At 35.8% G+C, this 22,744-nt stretch overlaps 1 protein-coding gene across 4 annotated transcripts in view; it reads right to left on the bottom strand.

Annotated features, from left to right (window-relative positions):
* Window positions 1-21,776, bottom strand: part of DYRK1A (dual specificity tyrosine phosphorylation regulated kinase 1A) — a 195,445-nt gene extending 173,669 nt beyond the window's left edge. For 3 of the 4 annotated variants that reach the window (XM_031959274.1, XM_031959276.1, XM_012544339.2), the window contains exon 1: window positions 19,832-20,435. The gene's annotated coding sequence lies outside the window, so the exon portion shown is untranslated. Of the gene's footprint in view, window positions 1-19,831; window positions 20,436-21,752 lie in introns of those variants that run through there. The other variant, XM_031959275.1, reaches the window with a different exon arrangement.
* Window positions 21,777-22,744: the final 968 nt, after the last annotated feature.

Here is a 22,744-nt window from a genome sequence, read left to right as displayed (position 1 = left end):
AATCAACTTAATTTACAAAATACTTTACAACCACCTGCTCTACTCTATAGATATACATACATACATACATACATACATACATATTCATGGAAGTACTTTTCCTAATTCATTTCCAACCTAAAAGACCATTCTTTTTCAGTCTCCTTTGCTGGTTTATCATACTCTCTATGGCTATTCCCCAACGTTCTCCGGTAAATCTTATTCACTCTCCCATGGATTTAACTATCATATGTTTGTAAAGGACTCCTAGATTTATATATCTATCCCCCAATATTTCCTGTGAGCTTCAGCCATTCATAAACAATTGGCTATTAGACATTTCAAATTAGATGTTCCAGAGACATCTAAAATTGAACTCTTATCTTTTCCATAATCTATACAAGGCATCATGAATATGTCAAGTTTCCTGAGTTTCATAATTTCACTACTTCCCTAGATTCTGTACTTTCCCTTATTCCACATAATCAATCACTTAACAAATCTTCCATTTTTGCCTTTCACAAATTCAAACCCTTCTCACCCCTCATACAATTAATGGTATCTCTAACATTACCATTATTCACCACTTCTTGCCTATATTATTAACATTAGCTTCCTCTCAAGACATCTGGGGTTTAGAAGCTAGGATCATGTTTTAAATCCAAAACACTGTGGTTCTCACTCACTGACCAACAATAGGTCCCAGGTCAAGCCCCACTTGGTCCCTGTGTTGGGCCCTGATGGGCTCAGAGTAAAGGTAAACAGCAATTTTTTCTGTTCTGGTCCTAAGAGCTTCTCCCTCCCAGATTGATTTTTTTTTTTTTTTTTAAACCAGATAAATGAGGCTATTCTCTGCCTGATTTCTCACCTAGTCTTAATCACTGATGGGGCCTTGCCACAGTCAAAGTGATGCAAAGTTAAAGATCTTGGATTAAAAAGGCCAAGGTCTCCCACTGCATCTCCAGTGCGGGGTCATCTCCAGTAGTCCTGATCTCCATCTTGCCACTGGACCCAGATGACTCCAGACGAAAAAATGAGATTCGTGACTCTGCACAGTCCTCCCTTACTCAAACCCAATTCACTAGAATGTCATGGCATCCCCTCCTTGGCATCATACACCGTGGCTGCAGTCTAACTTTCTTTCTTTTTTTGGGGGGGGGGGGCGGAGCTGAAGCAATTAGGGTTAAGTGACTTGTCAAACAGCTAGGAAGTGTTAAGTGTCTGAGACAAGATTTGAACTTAGGTCCTCCTGACTTCAGGGCTGGTGCTCTACTAGAGGTCCTCAAACTACGCCTGCGGGCCAGATTCCGTAGCTGAGGATGTTTATCCCCCTCATGCAGGGCTATGAAGTTTCTTTATTTAAAGGCCCACAAAACAAAATTTTTGTTTTTACTATAGTCTGGCCCTCCAACAGTCTGAGGGACAGTGAACTGGCCCCCTATTTAAAAAGTTTGAGGACCTCTGCACTACACCATCTAGCTGCCCTGCAGTCTAACTTTCTAACCTCATGGATATTACTTCCCTTCCCACTCTATAATCCAGATATAATGGTCTTCTATTTCTTATATATGACAGACATTCCTTCTCCAGTCTCTATGCCTTAGCATTAGCCATCACCTATGCCAAAAATGTCTTTTCCTTTTTATCTCTACTTCAAATTTCCAAGTCAGTTCAGGAATCATTTTCTAAATGAATGTTTCTCTACAATTGTTAATGTCTTTGCTCCCAAACAACTTTGTATAATCATTTTGTATATTTTGTTTATATTTGTATTGATTAACTTTATTTCCATTGTTTATATTTGTATGTGTACAAATTGTAGCTCAAAGAAACTATGAGCTATGCCCTGCAGGCTTACCCAAGATAGGCACATTATAGTGGAGAGTTCTGACAAAAGGTGCCCCTTGGAGAAAAAAATCCACTGGAGAAACCACTCAATATCTTTGCCAAGAAAACCCCATGGAGAGTACTAAAATTATAAAAGAGATGGCATCTGATGATGAGAGCCTCAGGCCAGAAGATGTCCAATATGTTACTGGGGAAAAGCAGGGGACAACTACAAGTAGTTCCAGTAATAATGAAATGGCTGGGCCAAAGCCAAAAGGAAACTCAGCTGCGGATGTGTCTGGTAATGAAAGAGAACAATAATATTACAAAGAAGAATATTGCAAAGGAACCTGGAATGTAAAGATACACGAAACAAGGTAAGCTGGACATGTTTGTTTGTTTGTTTGTTGTTTTAATGAAGATGGAACGATTAAACATCAATATCTTGGATGGCAATGAACTTAAATGCATGGGGATGAGTGCATTTAATTAAGATGATCACTACATATATTACCATGGATAGGAATCCCTTAAAAGAAATGGAATAACCCTAATAGTCAATGAAAAGGTAAGAAACACAGTGCTGGGGTATAATCTCAAAAAACAGCAGAATACCTATTCAAATCCAAGGCAAACCATAAAGTTTCATGCAAAAATGGGCATGATAAAACAAGAATGATAAGGATTTAAGAGAAACAGAATAGATTAAGAAGAAATGGCAAGATTACACAAAAGAACTATAGAAGAAAAATCTTATCACCAATAACTATGATGGTATATGGTAACTAGGTCTAGAAGCAAACATCCTAGAAAAGGAAATAAAGTGGGAATTAGGAAGCACTACTAACAATAAGGCTGAAAGACGTGATGGAATTCTATCTGAGCTACTTAAAAACCTAAAAGATAATGTTGTTAATATGCAGTACTCAATATGCCAACAAATTTGGAAAACTCTAAAGAGTGGTCACTTGATTGGAAAAGATCAGTTTATATTCCAATTCTAAAGGAGTGAAATACCAAAGAATGTTCAAATTACTGAACTGTACTCAAGTCATATGTCAGTTATGCTTAAGCTAAGCTTCAGCAATATGTGAACTGATAATGGCCAGGAGAGCAAGTCGATTTTTGAAGAGACAGAGGAACTAGAGACCAAATAACCAACATTTGCTGGATTATGGACAAAATTCCAGAAAAACATCTATTCCTGCTTCATTAACTACACTAAAGTCTTTGACTGTGGATCATAACAGAATGTGGCAAGTCCTGAAACAATTCCGAGTACCAGATCATCTTACTTCTCACCTGAAGAACCTGTATATTGGCCAAGAAACAAACATGGAACAATTGATTGGTTTAAAATTGGAAAAGGAATATGGCAAGACTGCATATCGTCACTTTATTTAATATATTTAATAAAACTTTGCCAAGCTAAATGAATCAAAAGCCAGAATTAAGGTTGCTGGTAAAATATCAACAATCTCAGATCTGTAGATGATACCACTCTGATGACTTAAAATGGATAAGAATTTAAAAACTCTTGATGAGAGTGAAATACAAGTATAAAAAAAGGTGGCTTAAAACTTAATATTAAACTGAGTTCTTTAGTTTCTTCAGATATAGTTCCATCAATTCCTGACAAAAAGAAAGAGGAAGGGAAGCAGTGTCAGATTTTATAGTTTTTAACTCAAAGATCACTACAGATTATGACTGTAAACTTGAAATTAAAAGACACTTGCTCCTCTGAAAGAAATCAATATTAAATCTGGACTAGTTACTAAAACATGGAGACAGCACCTTATTGAAAACAGTCAAAGCTCTGCTTTTTCCAGGGGCTAAGTATGATTGTGACAGTTGGACTATTGGGGGAAAAAAAAAAAAAAAAAAAAAAAAAAACTGACAACAGAATTGATCATTTTAAATCATGGTGCCAAAAAAGAATTTTGAGAGTCCTTTCAAACAAGAAAGGAGGAGTCAATATTAAGCAGTCAATTCAGAGCAGTCAATATTAAGAAAAAAATTAATTCAGGCTATTCACTGGAAAGTCAAAGACTTTAGATGAAACTCAAATATTCTGGTTACATAATGAGAAAGTATGACTTTTTGGAAAAGACTATGATGGGAAAGACTCAAGGTAAAAGGAAAAGAGGATGGCAGAGGATGAGATGGATAGACAGTATCATGGAAACAACATGAAACTGTTCAGACTCCAAGAGAAAGTGGAGGATAAAAAGGCCTGACATGCCGGGGTCCATGGGATCTCGAAGAGTTGAGCATGACTGAACAACAATTACCTCCCAATAAAACTATTAAGAGATCTTTGCAAGTAAGCATCATTTCATTCTTTATACTTCTATCACAATACTTAGAATAGCACCTGATTTACTACTATACTACTTGCTAATTGTCAAAGTTACAAGGTTCTCATTCTTGTTTTAAATCATTCCTTCCTCTATTTCTGATCAACTAATTTCAATAATTTCCTCAATTATGATTATTTATTTTACAGGTGAAAGTGGCTAAGGAAGATAAAGCTATGCTATACAGTATACTCAATATCAGTGTTTTAAAAACTTAAAACTATTTTTAAAATTTGTCAAAAGTAAACACTCAATTATGACAATAGTTCTTATCGAAAGAAAATTAATCACTAACATTAGCTATATAAAAATACTTAAAATCACTAATATTTAAACAAACTCAAAGTAACTGATATTCTACTTCACATACATCAGATTGAACAAGACAATAAAAAAAAAAAGCAAATGACAAATATTCAAAGGGCTGCTGGAAAACAAGTCAATTAATGTACCATTGATAGAGCTTTAATCAGTTCAACCACTCTGAAAAGCAATTCACAACTATGCTCAAAAATAAATAAATAAAATAAACCACTGACTAAAAATCACCCTTTGACCAATGGGTCAAAAAAAAAAATTAGAAAAAAGACCAGGAGCCATATATGTAGAAAAATATGTGTGTAGGCTCTTTTTGAAGGGTAAGAGAATTAGAAACTAAAGGGGTGCCAAACAACTGGAAAACAGTTAACAAATTTTGGTAAATAATTAAAACAGAATACTATTATTCCACAAAAACTGATGATTAAGATGGAGTCAGAGAATTCTGGGTTAATTTGCACGAAGTGATATAGTTAACTGAGCACAATCAAAAGAATAATTTATGTCATAACATTTGTTGAGGAAAAACAACTGCTAAAAATTTAAGAACTCTGATGAAGCATACAATCCACCTCCTGAGAGAGTGCAGCATGAGACATATTTTTTGGACATGGCCAATGTAAGAAACTGTTTTTCTTGATTATGTATATTTTATGACAAAGGTTTTTGTTTTTCTCCTTCCTCCAATGGAAGAAGAGCAAGTGAGAAAAAGGATGAGAAAAATATTTTTGTTCATTGAAAAAATACAATTTTTAAAAGATTATTTCAAACAAATCTACCAGCAGACTCTTTTTAAGGACCTAGAGTGCCAAATCCACTTTTCTAAACTTGAAAGAATGCAAAAACAAAATTAACTTATCCTCAAATCAAAGACAACATTAAAAATGATTTGCTGATTTCAAGGAAAAAAAAAACCTACAAGTTGTATAAACTAATGAAGAATTAAAAGAGCAGATCCAGAACAATTTAAAATAGTAACAATACCATAACAACAAACAACTGTGAAAGATTTAACATCTCTGATCAAGAAAAGACTCAACAACCATGATTCTAGAGGACCCATGATGAATACTACATCCCTCCTGACAGAGACACTACAAACTAAATATAGCTAAGACCAATCAATGTGTATAATGAATTCTATGAAGTGGTCACATTATTTGAATATGCTATGCATATCTGCACTGACCTGGAAACAACAACTGTATTCTGCATAATTATAACTCTGAAAAGTGTGAATTAGAACATGTGACCGCTTCCCAGAATTCAGTATTTATACTAATTGACATCTAGCTGTAAGTTTAACAAAGATGCACATTATTAGATACAGTTAATACAAGAATTTGTTTTGCTTAACAATGAGTATTTGTTACAAAGGTTTTAAAGTTGAGAAAAAAAAGTTTATTTTTTAATTATTTTTTAAAAGAGAAAAAAGATTTAGTGAATTTTGAGGGTTTATTCATGAAAACACTTTGTAATTTGTATAGGGGAACTATGGAACCATACCTATTTAAAACACAATTCCATTCCAGATGTTTTCAAACATTATATGTCACTGAACATCCAAAGATCTTCTACAAAAGGCTAAATAATTTCCCAGCATTTTTTCCCATTTATATTTTAGGAATTTTAGCAATTTCACTATTTTTTTAATGTTACACTGAATTATGACACAACTTCCTTTACATATTCCTAGCTTCTCAAGATGTCAATTCTCTCATTCCTGCCGTTTGTGGTCAGTAATGTATATAAAAGTTACATAGGAAAAAAAGGAGAATAGAAATATGTTCATTTGGGGAATGAATGCTAAACATAATTATTTTACTTCTTCCCCCATTTATAAACATGTACAGTGAATGAAAACAAATTTCTACATTGTTTCTGTCCTAATAAAGATGTGTCACAATTTGCACTGAGTCTCTCAATTTCCTAACAAGGGATGAGGAGCACGTTTCATCATTAGTCTTTTGGAATTATGTTGACAAGAGTTCAGCACAACAGTATTCTATCACATTTACGTACCTTAACTTGTATATTTATTCCCCAATTTATGAATCACTCCCTCACATTCCCATTCTTTGCTACCTCAAAAAAAGTTGTATTTTTGTACGCCTTCTAATATCTCCAAATAAACTGGCTTATATCTAATAATTCTAATTAGTAAGTATACTACTCTATGCCTGTAATACCATTTCCCTTCCATCCACTATCAATGTTCTACAACAGATTTTAAGCTTTATTATCTTTAAATTCTGAAGTTCTCAACACTTCTCTGTTGAGAATCAAAGTGAGATAGTTATATGAGTAAAATATTTTAGTTTACCCTTTTTCTAACCAAAAAACCAAAGATGGTTTTTGACTTGAGAAGTTAAAAAAAAAAAAAAAAAAACTTACCCTGCCTTCTGAAAGTTTACAATCTACTGTTGTACTCAAATACTCAAATAGGGAAATAATAGAAAATAAATGTTTTGGTGAGTTGTTTCTTTAAAAAAAAAAAAAAAAAAACACTATTAGAAATAAAATGTTGTATCTTGTTTACTGTTATTTTTTAAAATCCCAGTGGTCTGAAATTAGTATATTACTGTATCATGCTAATTAATCCTAGAAATGTGCAAGCTCCTAGTCAGTTTGATACTTTCCTTACACATCAAATTTCTTGGGTACTGATATATGGTGGGCCAGTTCAAAAAAATGACACAATAAATGGAACTGAACATAGGGAACAGAATGGAATTGAACACAGGGAATATTTCCTTCAGCACTGGATTCTATGTCTGGGCCAGCCTTAGAAAAAGAGCAGAAACAAATATAAGAAAGCAACAAGAGTCTTAAATTTTTTCCTACAAACTCAGGTCACATGGCAAAGGAACTTGATGGTTTTTTTAGTGTAAAAATGGGATACCTAAAAAAATAACCAAAAAAGTGCTGAAAAGACAGTGGGGAATGCAATAAAGCAAAATTTTCCACTCTTCACTTTGACAGTTGGCCTTAAATTAATGGTGTCTCTCTTCTAAGCTGCACCAACTAGTTCTATACATCACCCTAGTCACACTACTACGCTTTTACATTTTCAAATCTTTATATTACAAGAGTCAATATTCTACAAAATATAAACAGTATGAGTTTTAAAATGCTGCTTTTCTCCCTATTCCTTATTCTTTATTAACCTATTAAAAATGCATCCTCCCAGATCTTATGATTTTAAGTACATCTCACCTATTTTAAAATACTTGTCTCTTGCCTCATTTATTTTATATAGCACCAGACTACTCAGAAATGAGAGAAGGGGAAAAATGAGAAACTAATTTTTTCTTATTAACAGTACAGTGACACATATATTCCTTTAGTTTACCTAGATTACATATAACAGAAGTAAAAGTGACCTAAACTTCAAGCAAAACTGTAAAGTAACAAAGCTGTATGGGGCAGTGAATAGAAATCTGGATTTATAATGATAAAAATCCACATTCAAATTCCAATGCAGACAACTGTAGGTTTTGGGATTCACTAATCTGATTAAAAATCTTCAGGGGATCAATTTACATCTAGAATCAAATACAAAGACCTCTGATTTGAGGTTTAAATACCTGATTTGGTATTTAAAATCCTTCATATCTTATAAGTTTCTGGGACAGGTGACTCCTAACTGACTTAGAATCAACCCCAAGACAAAAATAGCAATGTCATAAGTAAGAATAAGTTTACAGGAAAAACAATGAAAAGATGGGATATTGAATTTAAAATGATGCATATAATCAGAAATATCCTAGAGGGACACAGGGTATGTAACTAGGAGATATTAAGGCTAAAACTACAGATTTAGGTTCTCATCTACATAGAACATAGCAGCTAAAATAGAACTGAATGAGACCACCAAAGGATGAAGTATGGGAAGAGTAAAGAACACCAAGTTTCCTTTGCTGCTTTATCATACATATATCTTTTAATAGTGACTGTTCCCCAAGACAATATACTGGGCCCTGTTCTCTTTTTTCTGTATACTCTCTCCATGACCCCATCAGCTTCCATGGGTTCAATTACTATCTCTAGGCAGAAGACTCTGAGATTTATATATACTCTGTCCCTGTCTCTCCTCTCAATCTCAAACATCAATTTCCTAACTTTCCCCCTAAACACATCCCTCTTCCAATCTTTCATATTATCCTGTCAAGACTACTCCCATTCTTCCAATATCCAAGACTCATAACCTCAATGTTGACTTCAACTGCTCTCTCCTTTACTCCCTCACCTACACTTCACAGAATCCCTCTCACCCTTTAAGAAACGGACCCCCATATCCCCTTTGCCTAGCAGTACCCCCTCCAACCACTCTGTATGCTGCATATACTTATATATTTATTCAAATCTCAAATTAATATTTTAAGTTCCTTGATTGTTTCCTTCTTTGTAATTATATTCCTAGGACCTAGCAGTATCTAGCATAAGAAGGCATCCAAATAAATGGTGACTGATGCGTATTTACTGTGTGAACCAGGCAAAAAATGGCTAGACTGAAATCCACTGGGAGACCTTACCCTCCCGTCGTTTCTAGAGAGTCCTAAGAGCTGTCTAGAAGGACAGCTTAGCTCAATTCAAAAATAACATGACAAAGACTTAAAGGCTTTAACAAAACTGAAAGTGTCTCTCCTTTCAGCCAAGAGAAACTGAGAAGAAAACTACACTGCACCCACAGAGAAAACCAAAGATCTGGATAACAAAGCAGTTTTCACGAAGCAACATTAAAAGAACCATCTTGGGGCATCCTTTCAAACACCAGGAGCCCTGATGCCCTCCAGACCACAGCTCCCAAGCTGACAGCCTCCTGGCTAGGATTTACACAAGCCCCAAACCCCAAAATCTGAGCAGCTCAGAACACAGAAGAAATCCACAACCACTCAAACTATTAGACTACAATACACTATCTGTTCAAGTTGTTACTTAAATTGAAATTTCTAGGCCTCTTCCTTTAACTCCCAAATAGAGCAAAGTACCATAGAACCAGCCATCATGTAGTGGAAAAGAGAGAGGGATGATCTCAGAACCAGAACAGAGTAAACAAATGAGTTGCTAAGAACCACTGCTTTATATATGAAGAGGCTAATAATCTGTATGGTAAAAATCACAATTCTTTCAGAATGCAAATATGCAACAGACAGGTAAACACCAACCAGAAATTACCTGACACAAAACTGAATGGACCACCAAAAAAAAAAAATAATAATAAAATAAATCTACTTCTCTCCTCTCAAAAAATTTAGGCTACCACATTTTCTTTTCAATCTATTTGAGGGAACATTTGCACATTATTATGTAAGCATAGAAATTTACATTAAACTTACATATTTTAGTCCAAAAGCACAAAATTAATTAATACAACTCCACCACTACTACCACTGCGTTGTAGTTCACTGTGGCCAAAAAAATAAACCACCAATGATAAAAGGATGATCTTCTCCATACCGAGCCAAGCTGGTCCTCAACTTAGAAATATAAAATATCTATAATATCTATACCAGAATGAGATGGGTATTCCTTCCACTCATATAAAAATTCTGCTTAGTAAAACCTTCTGGGTTTTGTCCTCTACTTTGGAAACCCAATATCATAACTATGTCATGATAAGATATCAATGTAGAGCTTTACCTAAAAGCACATTACTAATGATGACTCACATAAGACAAATAGTATAAAAAATTACCAAGGACGCACATGTATGGCAGAATAGGACCAATAATGTATTAATACTGAAAGGCATCAGCTGAATAGTCCAAGTGATAGTGTTAGTATATACAAAATATTTAAAGAACCAGATTAAGTCCTCTAGTAAATTGTCTATAAAAATTTTATTTAAGATGTGTAAAAGATAATAGATAAGAAGGCTCTCACTTAGCTTACACACAACTAGTAAATAGCAGAAGTGAGATTCACAGGTATCCTGCTTACAAAATTCACAATACCTATTCAAATGGACATGGCTCTCTTCAATAATGAGATGAACCAAATCAATTCCATTTGTTTACTAATGAAGAGAACCAGCTACACCCAGCAAAAGAACTATGGGAAATGAATATAGACCACAACATAGCATTTCCACTCCTTCTGTTATTGTCCGCTTGCATTTTTGTTTTCTTTCTCAGGTTATTTTTACCTTATTGGTAAAATTTTTTTCTTGTGCAGCAAGGTAACTGTATAAATATGTATACATATATTGCATTTATATATTGTTCTACCTGCCATCTTGGGAAGAGGGTGGGGGGGAGAGGATGGGGGAAAGAAGGGGTAAAGTTGGAACAGAAGGTTTTGCAAGGATCAATGCTGAAAAATTATCCATGCACATGTCTTGTAAATAAAAAGTTATAATAAAAAAAAATTTTAAAAACAAAACAATACCTATCAAAATACTATCACATAGATAACCAAAAATTATCACAAGGATTTAAGTATCAATCACAACATGTAGTAACTAAATCCAAGTCCAATATTTAGAGCTTCCAAAGTCCTAAATTAAAGAATAGTGCTTCAGTTTTTCTAGATTTTTCTTCCAAAGATGATTTTGTGTACAAAATCTAAGAATATAAAGCTCAAAAGAAACTCCCCCCCATAGCAAAAATGAAAAATAGCTTTAAAAACATGTATAAATCAATTCCTAACAATGGAAATTTATTATCTCCATTTTTTTATATAATGCAACTTAGGTTCAGATAAGCTAAGCATGATTGGCCCAACATCAGTCTGTGAGTAGTAGTCTACTTACAAATCTAAGACTCATTTCCCTATACCAAAATCATCTATACCTAATGAAATCTGATTGGTTTCAAAGGAAAAATGTTATCTTTTACCAAATAACACATTAAATTTCCTAAAAATGGAAATTCCAATTGCTACAGACAATTCATTAAAATGGGAAAAAGTTTTTAAAATAGTTAATTTAGAAATAGTATATTCTCCCAGATATACTATGACTAGATCCTGAAAAATCCAAAAAGAAAAGAAATTATAGACTTCCAAAAGAACAACAGAAATATGTCCCAATCCCCTAAACTAGGCTTTAGCATATCATCATTTGCAACAATAACTTGCATAAAAGGATATCATCTAGAAAAAAAAAATCAGAACAGGAGGTACATTTGTCATGTAACATAAGTGAAAGAAGGACAACTAAAAACTGCTATGTTACCCCCCCAGGATGTTAAAAGAATGATCCTAACAAACCTGACACATTGTATAGATCTGTATGACAACATGGACAAGAACTGCACAGAATGAAAGGCATGGCAGGTTATGATTAAGGGAGGAATGTACTCACATCATCAATCTATCAGATTTACTTTGTAATTTCATTATGATTAGTAGTTTAATCCTGGGAAAAGGGTAATATTATTTTCAAGAAATATCATAAAGTCTAAAATAAAAAACAAATTTTAAATTTAAATCTTGTACTTCAGTAGGTTAAGGAATTTTATTGTTGTGGAGATACCTCTTCCCTCTAGTTAACTCAAAAAGTTAACTTAAATCTTACTACACTATTCCAGGGCTACTGTCACCAAAATATTCATAACCATAACATTTTCTACTGATCTATTTTCTTATTCCTTAATATTTCATACTCTATATAATGACATCAGATACTAGGAATAAAATCTGGTAATAAAGCTTCTTCTACAAACTTAGCTAGATGGATCCTGAGAATAAGTCTGTCACCAGATCTAAACTTCGCACAAACTTTACCAGGTTTGCAACATTGACAGTCTTCAAAAATCCAGGGTTACCACACCAACATGAGGAAGTTCTAAACTTGACTGAAATTTTCAGAAATAAAAATTAAAAGGCCCCCAATTTTTCTGTATTTAAGTGGTTAATTAGTAGAAAACATGACAATCAGAATCTGGATTGCCTCAAGCATAAGACAAATTATAAAGTGTCACAGAATCTCAAATCAAATCTCCATTGTTCACCAATAGATTACCCAAGCAAGACCTTGTTCCTACTTTCTCCTGCTGTGTCTTTGGCCATTTCACTTCTTTTTATACATCCCTAGAACAAGGGGGTAAAACTTAAATCCATCAATTCTGAAAGACAAGTACACTGATAAGAGGTTTTTGAATATAATTCCCCAGAACTGGGGAGATTAACTGTGGATTTCAATTAGACATGCCATCCTAGTCTTTCATAGCACAAAGAAGAACTGATAATAACTTTGGCAACCCATTTAATGTCTCCTTTCAAATGCAAACACATTCCACCTAATATTGCTCTATTAACTTAATCCTTACTGTTAAATTTGGTTAATATTCTGTATACATACAAAGGTACTACCCAGTTAAACCAAACCCAAGTATACAAAGTTATATGATACTCAATACCACTCTGTTAGATAATAACCACTTACAAAAGTAATGACTAAACAGACATTTTATATCCTGAATTTTCTTCAAACACATTTTGAAATTTGCCAAAGCCTGTGGCTAAAAACACAGGAAATTAATTTCTTGGTTTAAACATTTTGATATATATGAACAATATAAGACTTGTATCATTAATTCAAAGTAAAGATGTAATTATAATTAGGAATTTTAACTACAGTTAAGGGAGGATGGCATTGGAGTTTGTAGTTAAAAATCAGCCAATGAGCACTTAAGCACCTACTTTGTGCCAGGCTATCTATACTAAGCATAGAGACTACAAAGAAAGGTTAACAGTCCCTGCCCTCCAGGCGCTCACATTCTAATGGTGTAAACAACAAGCAAACAAATATGTACAAGTGAACTATACAAAGAATAAACAGGAAATTAATAAAGGGAAGGCACTAAAATTAAGAAATTAATTCCTGTAGAAGGTGGGATATTTTTGTATTACCTAACTTTAAATTCTATTATCTAAATCTAGGGTTTGGTTAGAAACCTACTGAAATATTCATTTTTAGCAATTATTGTCAAACGTCAAGCAGACCAGTTTAAGATAGTAAATATAGCCACATTTTTAACCAAATTACCTATTTATAAGCCAACACCAGTCTTGGCTTTGAATTCAGAAAGACTCGATTCCTATCCTGGGTAGCTACTGGGCAATTCATAGGACCAGGTGAATAAAAAAATATGACTTGTCAATTCCCTCAGCATATATGGATTTCTATCTTTTTGATACAGGTCACTGTCATCAAAACAACAATGCTTTTCTTTCTCTTTTCCAAGTAATTCTCCCTTTTCCATCAGCAACTCTACTGGGTTTTGACTCCAAGAAACATCAATATCAAGCCCATCATCAAGCTGATTCACTCAGTTTTTGATACTCAATTTTCTCAACTCAGCTGCCTCTCCCCTTTGGTGGGAGAACTAGAGAGAAGAACAATAAACTTCTCCTGAAGCCTTTCTTTAGAGAGCTGAAAATTTTTACAACTTTTCCGGTAACTCCATTTTCCTTCAGAAGTTCTACTTGGTTTTGACTTTACAGAACATGATGTCATCTTCAAGCCAAGTATCACCGCATATAGTCAAGTCCCCCCCACCCTCCCTTTTCAGCTTCCTTTTGTGTATTGTCTTCCCTACTTAGACAGTAAGTTCCTTGAGGTAAAGGTTGTGCTTCTTTTTCTTATTTAATGTTTACTGAAATGAATTGAATTTTTAATTCTAATAATAAATATCTGATGACAGGTGAACTAAACAGGAGTGGTAAATAGCAATAAGTTTTTTTTAAATAGTAAATAATATAACTGGACATGCATCAGATATATATGTGCTTACTTTGTCCCTGAGAGCAAAATTTTGTTTTCCATATTTCAATAACTGCTTGAATCTTTATTCAATCAGATTTAGATTTAGATCAAATTTAGAAAGCTACCAGTCTATTGTATGTACAAATAAAAAAAATTTATGAAGCTCTGAATTGGCAACTAATTCTCACATGAGAGTTATGTCAATTGTAGTTTATAGTACTAAAGTTAAGCGAAATTGGCAAGATTATAACAGATTATTTGGATCGTTTCCAATATTCAGTTAAGTTCATTTTCCAATGAATGACTTCAAATAATAACTTTAAAAACTTTAAAAATTAGGACATAAAGGTAAGAAAAGAATGTTTATCTTAAAAATAGTTCTTCAAATCAAAGGATATGAACACTGCCTGTACTTTAGGTAAATAGACAAATACGCTTGGAAATTTCAACTACCCAATTTAAGTAACTTTTGTCACTTTCCTCCACTCAACTACAATTGTGTTTCCACAAGATAATATTAGGTGAGAAATCCTTTCTAAAAGAGAATAAGGAAAAAGTTTAGAGTACAACAATCCATTTAATATTTACAGAACTAAATTATTCTCAAAACTCACACTTTTTTTCAATCCCCAACCTATTAGAAGTAGCATTAACTCTAAAGTACCATAATTTCTATATTAACCAAAAAATATGGCAAATACTTATGATGATGTTTATAGACCCCTGAATGGAAGGGTCATTAAAAAAAGATACAGATAAGTAAATTCAAGGACAGAGTTATAACCAAAACTCAGCTCATTTAGATAGTTTTATATTTTAAGAAAAAATCAAATAATTACAATAAATCATTTAATATACAATTTCAATATATGTTTACATAACTTTTCAATGACAATGTTTAATTGATAATACAGTTTCAAGTAATGAACTTGTACCTTTTAGCTTAACAGGTACATACTGATTCTCTAAGTTAATGTAATAGAAATAAGTTAAAAGAAAATGAGTGGACTTCCTACTCATTAGGATTTAATCAGTAGGATTCCAAGTTCATGCTTGAGATCACTGTCAGGAAATTATAAGAGTAAAGGCACATTTGGGTGAGGCCTTTTTTTTTTTTTTTTTTAAAGGAAACAATTAGAAATCAGTTTTAATTGGCAAGTTTCATTCCATCAAGGAAATGAAAAATATATGAATGCGTATATTATTTGATGAGAATTTTTTTTAATTTGTCAATGAATTATTTCTAATTCTCTTACAATTTTATTTGGAGAATGTTTAATACAATAAATGTCAAAAAACATACAAATTAATATTATGGAAAACAAGTTAATGTGAGTTTTCTTTTCATCACCAAGTAGGTGATAAAGATTATTTTTCTTTCCCGGTAATGTTCCTAATAAATTGTCCTGAGGTTTGCTCTTTCAACTAAACATGCAAAGCATTCTTAAGATTCCATTAAATTATTAAGTATTTCTTCTTCTCCCCATTCCTACAAAAAGAATCTTAAAGTCTTATCTCAGCATAAGTACACTGACAGAATGCAAAAACAGCATTCTAGAAAATTGCTATTTGATTTGAATTTCCAAACAAAACAAAGACCAATATTAATTTTATCCTTGTACAACATTATTAAGCTGAAATGTAAGGAGGATAGAGGTAAAATAGCAAAATGGTATGTTATGGTATGTTAAGTCTCTATAATCAACAATAAATTAATGATTAGTTCCCCCAAAAATATATTTGTATGACAAGATTGGAAACTTCTATAGAACAGAAATTATGTTCTGTATGTCTCAGCTCCATAAATGCCTTTCACAACAGGTGTCCAGTAAATAAATGCTGATTTTTAAAAAATTGTAGATTAAAATATATGTATTCTATAAAACTTTCATAGATTTAACTTTTACACGTCATGGAATCACAAAAATGGAAAGGCCTTCCAGAACTTAGGCACTCAATTTTTAGACAATTTGGCAATGTGCTCTGTGCAGAGTACAATTCTCTTTCTCCTTGCACTCACAGGAGAATGACCCAATCTTTCTAATCAAGCACTGAAAGCTTACTTCTACAATAGTACACATTAATTAATATTGTAATTATTAAAAATAACTGATACGATTTCAGTTTTGGACAGCAAAGATCATTCATGTGTATCTTTAGGCTGACTCAAAATGTCTAACCTTACTCAGATGTAAACATATGAAGTTAAACTATTTTCCCCATCAGATTTAATTGTCAATTGAGCTAGGTTTCATAACATACACAAGAGTTTCACTGGTCTTTTGTTGTGCTTTTAATTCTGTGGCTTTAATAATAGATAGTTCTCCAAGAAAACACGCAAAAGATGTAGGTGATAAAGGACACACTTCAACAAGTTACTGCTCCTGGTGTGGGAATGACAAGTGATAAGAATGATCAGCTAACAATCAAGAGGTATCAGCCTCTTGCACAAAAGAAGCACAAAAGAAAGTGCAGTCAAAAATTAAAATAGAAACAAAAATTTAAAAACTTCTCTGTGAAACAAGCCTAATTAATCTTCAAAACAGAGGGCCCAGACAGCTAAAGGGCTATTTATTATTTTCTCTATAGTATAATGTAGGCTTCTTATGGTTGGAAGAACAGTGAGAAGACCAGTTTAAAAAAAAAAAAAAAGAAGAAGAAAACTACTAATCAAGAATGGAGGGAAAAAAAGTTTTCCTAAGCAAAATAATACAAAAATTAGAGTATACATCATTAACTGGAAAGCTAATTTTTACTAATGAAATCCACTTTTTCTTTCACAGTTAAATCAATTCTTAATAGAAAAAAATTCAAGGAAACTTCCTATAAGATTTGAGCAACTTGATCAAAATCTGTAAAACATTCAATCACAAAAAGTCATTTTGGGGACTTCCAGTGGGTGTGAAAGACTTGCCCCAATGAAGAATTATAAATACTAGATATACACTATAGATAAACACTAATATAGTGATATACTGAGAAGCAGAATTATAACAAATTTCATATGTAGCTGGAATACTACCAACACAACTTCATACCACGTTACATGGTTGCTAAAGGTTAAGAACTTTATTCAATAGAAAGAAGTTATAAGTTATCAACAAATGTCATGATCAGGCAAAACATGCCTAATATAAACCCCATTAAAAAACCAATGGGATGTAATTAAGGTGAGACTTGGAAAAACAGACTATTCCATAAAGGTCATATCAAATGGGATAAAGTGTGAATAAAAGAACATATCAAAAACAAATGACAACAAAAGAGTATATTACATGTAAGTTTTTGAAGATGTAAAGTTATAACACATGCTATTTTAGTCTTTCTAGTTAATTTACAAATGAAAATAAGTACATAAGTACCCATGAAATTGCCATAACTCATTTCCACATGTACCTTTATGCAGTATAGACCCAAGTCATTGAAAATTTTGTGGCAACATTATTTTTGTTCTGAGTAAAGCTAGACAGTTATTAAAATGCCAGTACTCACTCCACTACTAGAAACCTTTTGTAAAAATGGATTTGTTTGAACAGTTCTGAATCATTACATATTAAAAAGAAACTTTAGCTAGAAAGAAACTTTAGCTAGAACTAAGTAAATTCCCTTAATTACTATATGACACCATATACATACTTCACGTAAAAATTATCCTATGAATCTTATGCTACACAAAAAAAATCCATTGTCTACTTGGAATCCGTATTCTTTACATTTAGTAAACAAAAGAACAAAAAAGAAATGTATAAGTAAACAAAGGCAAAAACTTTTCTTTACATTAAAAAATAACCCTTATGCCAATATATTTGATCTTTTACATTTTAGTTACGTAAAGTATGAAATTGTACATGAATAAAAGCTAGGTACTTTAAAGGAATAAATAAAACTTATGCTTATTAATATACATTTTATATTCATCAATCATACAAGGTAGACCACCAGGGGCCAACTTTTGGAAAACCATCAATACTCAGGATGGGAAAGATTGGATGAGTTGGGGTCTGCATTATTGGAGGGAACCCCCAAAAGATGAAATCACAGATCTATATTAATAGTTAAGAATAACCAAACAAAGCCTACCTCTAATTAGAATACTTGTTGAAGTGGTACTCATATATGGCACATCCATAAGAAACAAGAATTTCATTAAGAGTTTTCAGCGATAAAGTACAGTTATCAAATATAAAAATATTCCTAAAAGATTTAAAAAAAAATTTTGGACAAAATGGCACCAGATCATCTGTCTTCACTTTCCAATTCAACAAATGATAAAGCCAATTACAAGCTAACACTGATACTTGCATTTAAAGTCATAAACCTTTAATAATGTATAAATGGCTACTACATTCATTATTATAATCAGCTGATTGTGTACAAATGAATTGTTTTGCAGATTAGTAATGTTCTTTAATGTTAAAGTCAATTTTTAAGGTGTATCTATTTTATGATGAGTAATGCAAGAATCAAGCAACTTTGCCATTACAGAATTCTTGTGATTTAGGTAACCTGAAGAGACATATATCTACTATACTTCTATTTATAACTGGGAAATTTTAATGTGGACATTGACCTTTTTTTTGTATATTCAAAGTGTTCACTGACTTTGGGAGTTAAAATGCTGAATTCCAAAAGGATCTTAGGTTTGTCTATAAATTTAAAAGCCACATGTCAAAACTTTTGTGGGTATATTATAATAAATATGTTCTCTGTCATCAAATTTTCTAGTTGTTAAACAAGTATTTAAGTTGCCACCTTAAAAGGCCAAGTTTGCTTTAACTTCAGGAAATGAGTACCAGACTATGTGACTTTAAACGCCAAAACAGATTACCAGATGAAGAATTTTTTTTAAAAATAAGATCAACTACCTACCTAAAATATACCTAAAATAATCTCAATTCCTTCTTTTCATCATCTCACTGCATCCTACCAAATCATGTTTGCAGATTAACAAGGAAAAGGGTCAACTGCTGAATAATTCTTGATTTCTCTTAACAGCTGAAGAATCAAGAGATAAAGGGGCTGAAGAGCAGGAAAAATACCTCCCCCTTCCCCTTTGCATAGACCCCGTACTTTCTCCAAACCAAAAACATAGAAAAAGAATTCAGCACTATATAGCCACAAAAGGAGAGCGCTGGTTGCAAACAGAAAAGGGCTTATCTGTGTGTTACCTGCAATTCTCCATCTGCAGGAGTCGGGGTCTTTCAAAGGGTCCGAGTCCCTTACCTTGTTCTTAACTTACACTCACCCCATACTCAACTTGGCTAAAATGAGACGTTTCCGATTCCACCTTACCAGAGGCCTGTCCCCCGCAGCTCCTCCCCAAGATACACGAGGGGGTGATTCCACTAGCAGGACTGGGGACACTTCTTTCTAAAATGGCAGGTTTCCTCCTAAACATATGCCTGCATATACATATACACATACATATGCACATATACATGCATATCGGTTGATATAGGTCTATATCTATGTATATAGATACACTCCGTTTCTCTTTGACCTGTATGTCACTGCAGGTTCTCACTGAAGCTCAGAGTGGGAAGGCCGGCCTATGGCGAGGGGAAAAGGCTCGAGTCCCCGGGAGAGGCCTGCTGCCGGGGCCTGGGGGAGAAGGGAGAGGGAGGCTTCGGACACTCACCGAGACGACGGCGGCTGCTCTCGGGTCCTGGTCCCCGGCTTCCCGCAGTTACAATCCCATCCGAGGGCCTCCGGATCCAGCACCGCCCCGGCCGCCTCTCTCCGCCCCCGGCACTTCCCGACTTCACTCACCAGCCACTGCGTCTCAGTCTCCCTATTTCAGCAGCGCCAGAGACCAAGAAGGCGACAACCCCCCTCCCCGGCAAATACCGCAGTCCCCGGACTCCAAGGATCTGCCGGGCAGTAGTGCGAGGCCGAGCTAGGCCGGGGGAGGCCGGGCGCGGCGTAGAGGGCGGCGGTGGCGGCGGCCTCTCCCGGGCGGCCGTGGCACAGGGTGCCTCAGTCTCAGTGACTCCCGGCTCCTTTCCGAGCAAGATTTTGTAAATCTCACAAAATGGCGCGCGCTCCAAACCTGCGCAATGAGAAGCGCCGGGGCCGGGGCGGCGGCGGCGGCGGCGGCGGCGGCGGCTTATCCGCCAGAAAAGTCCTAGCCGCCCGCCCCCCGAGAGATCCTCCTAGCACGGACACACGCACACGCGCACACACACTCACACACACACTATTCCTCTCCCTCTTTCACTCCTTTCTCACAAGCACACATTCACACACACACATACACACACTCACTCACACACACACACACACACACACCGGTCTCGTCCGCAGCGGCGGCGGCGGCAGCACCAGGAACAGTAGTAGCAGGAACAGCAGCGCCCGTGGCACCCGCACCCCCAGCTCGAGGTGTCCGCTCCCCGCGCCGGCCTGGGCCTGATCAACAACAGCAACCACAGCAGCCTCCTGGATTCCCCCGCCGCAGTTACCGCTACCGCCCCCACCTCACTCCAAGGGAGCTTTTTATTATTATTCGGGCGGGAAGCGAAAGGGTTTAAAAAAAAACCCTACCAACAAAATGGCGACTGACCGACCCGGTCGCTATGGCAACTGTCAATCAAATAGCAAAACCCCGGCTGACGTGCTGACGTACTCCTCCTACCCCACTTCCCCAAACCAGCGGGCGGGGCCTGTCGCTGGGGTAACAGCGAATTCCGTTCCCTCCTTTTCCTTGCCTCTTCCCTTCCCCCAACCAACTACCCAACCCCCTTCGGTCACGTGAAGGATAAATTCGGCGCTGTTTTGCTGCCAAGTGTCAGAGGAGGGCGCGTGATTCACTCTGGGGAGGGGGCAGAAGGAAGGAAGGAGAAGGGAAGGATGACTAGAGGTGTTGCGGGGTGGAGAAAACAGAAAAAGAAGGAAGGAGGGATCGGATCAAATTTTGTAATTCTAAGTACTGCATTTGTAGAGGGAAAGATCCTGCTCGCACGCGCGCGCACACACACATTTAACACATATCCCAAACCCCGCCCCAAACTAGGTTGGCCACCAGAAATCTGGAGAGCTGCCACCCCCTGGACTATACTCTTGCGTACTCCCCATAATGCACAGCAGCTGCGGGTAGGGCCCCACTGCAGGAACTGCGAGGCGGGGGTGGAAACGGGGGGGGGGAAAAACTACACAACCCTCTGGACCTGCGAGCGAGCGTTTAACCTGGTGCCCGAGGGCCCCTCCCAAGCGGCCCCGCCCGCTGCTCCTCTGCTACTTCAGGTCCTCTCACCGCCGCCGCGACCCCTCCGCACTAACCTCCAACAACAACAACAACAAAAAAAAAAAAAAAAAAAAAAAAAAAAAAAAACACCCCGGAATGGGGCTGTGTTGGTTAACCTCGGGAAAGTGCTGGGGAACCTGCATTTTATAGCAAAGTTGTTCTGCAGTCTTCAAATAGAAGTGTCACGCCAACCAGAAGCCTACATCTGACAGTCTAGATCACGGACGACCGGCATCCAAGACAGGAAAACCCCATCACCAAGAGGGTGGGGGGGGGGGGGGAGGGAGGAAATGTAGATTGTATTACCTATCACACCTACCTGAACATTTCCCCTGTGCTCTGCCTCCGGAGAGCGAGCTGTCTGCATGCCTTTTCGAGCATATGACACAGGAAGGGATAACAATTTCAACCTAATTACGGCGACGTTGTGTGTGGCTGGGCTCAAGGAGAAACTACCTTGTACGTAGCAAGATGTGAAAGAATACAATCCGAGAATGCCCTTGCTTTTTACCACCCAGATCAAATCACTCAAATAGCTGTATGCGTGTCATCTGTCTGTTCGTAAGGGAAAGGTCAGCTTCTAGTTAAAATATCAGACTCTGCCACCGATAGATTTACCTTTTCTCTACCCAGCTATAGGACGCAATTCTTTCAAAGCAAAGACATTTAAAAGTCACAATAGAAGATGCTGAGCTGCAGATTCAAGGCACAAATGTACCCACAGCATCAGTGGGAAGAATGGGCACACACATAGGGAACATGTAGAAGTAACTTGGACGTCCCATGCTGCAGGACCGTGAATTTCTTTTGATGGCATCATTCAAGTATTAATTGATGTCCTACTATGTGCCAGGTGCTGTCCTGAGCGCTAGTGATACAAAGAAAGGACAAAGATAGTTCCTTCTCTCAAGGAGCTTACAATCTGACGGGGGAGATAGCATGCAAACAACTGCACAAAAAAGATATATACAAGATAAATTGGAAATAAGAAACAGAAGACATAAACATTAACCGGGATTGGAAAAGGCCTTTTGCCAAGAATGGGATTTTATCTGAATTTGAAGGAAGCCAGGAAAGTTAGACAGCACTTCGGAAAGAGAATTCCATAATTAGGGGACAGCCAGTGAAAATGCCCAGTCAGAAGATAGAATAAGTTCCAAGAACAGCAAAGAGACTAGTTTCTGTAGATCGCAGATTACATGGAGAGATATAAGTAGTAAAGGTGAGATAAGAAGGAGGAAAAAGTAAGAAAGAACCAGGTTATGCAAGGCTTTAAAAGCTAGAGAATTTTGTACTTAATCCTGGAGACAA

The sequence above is a fragment of the Sarcophilus harrisii genome, chromosome 3 (genome assembly GCF_902635505.1).
Source record: "Sarcophilus harrisii chromosome 3, mSarHar1.11, whole genome shotgun sequence".
NCBI classification, from domain to species: domain Eukaryota; kingdom Metazoa; phylum Chordata; class Mammalia; order Dasyuromorphia; family Dasyuridae; genus Sarcophilus; species Sarcophilus harrisii.
Note: the sequence above shows the minus strand (reverse complement) of the source record. Positions and strands in the feature narration are given on the sequence as shown.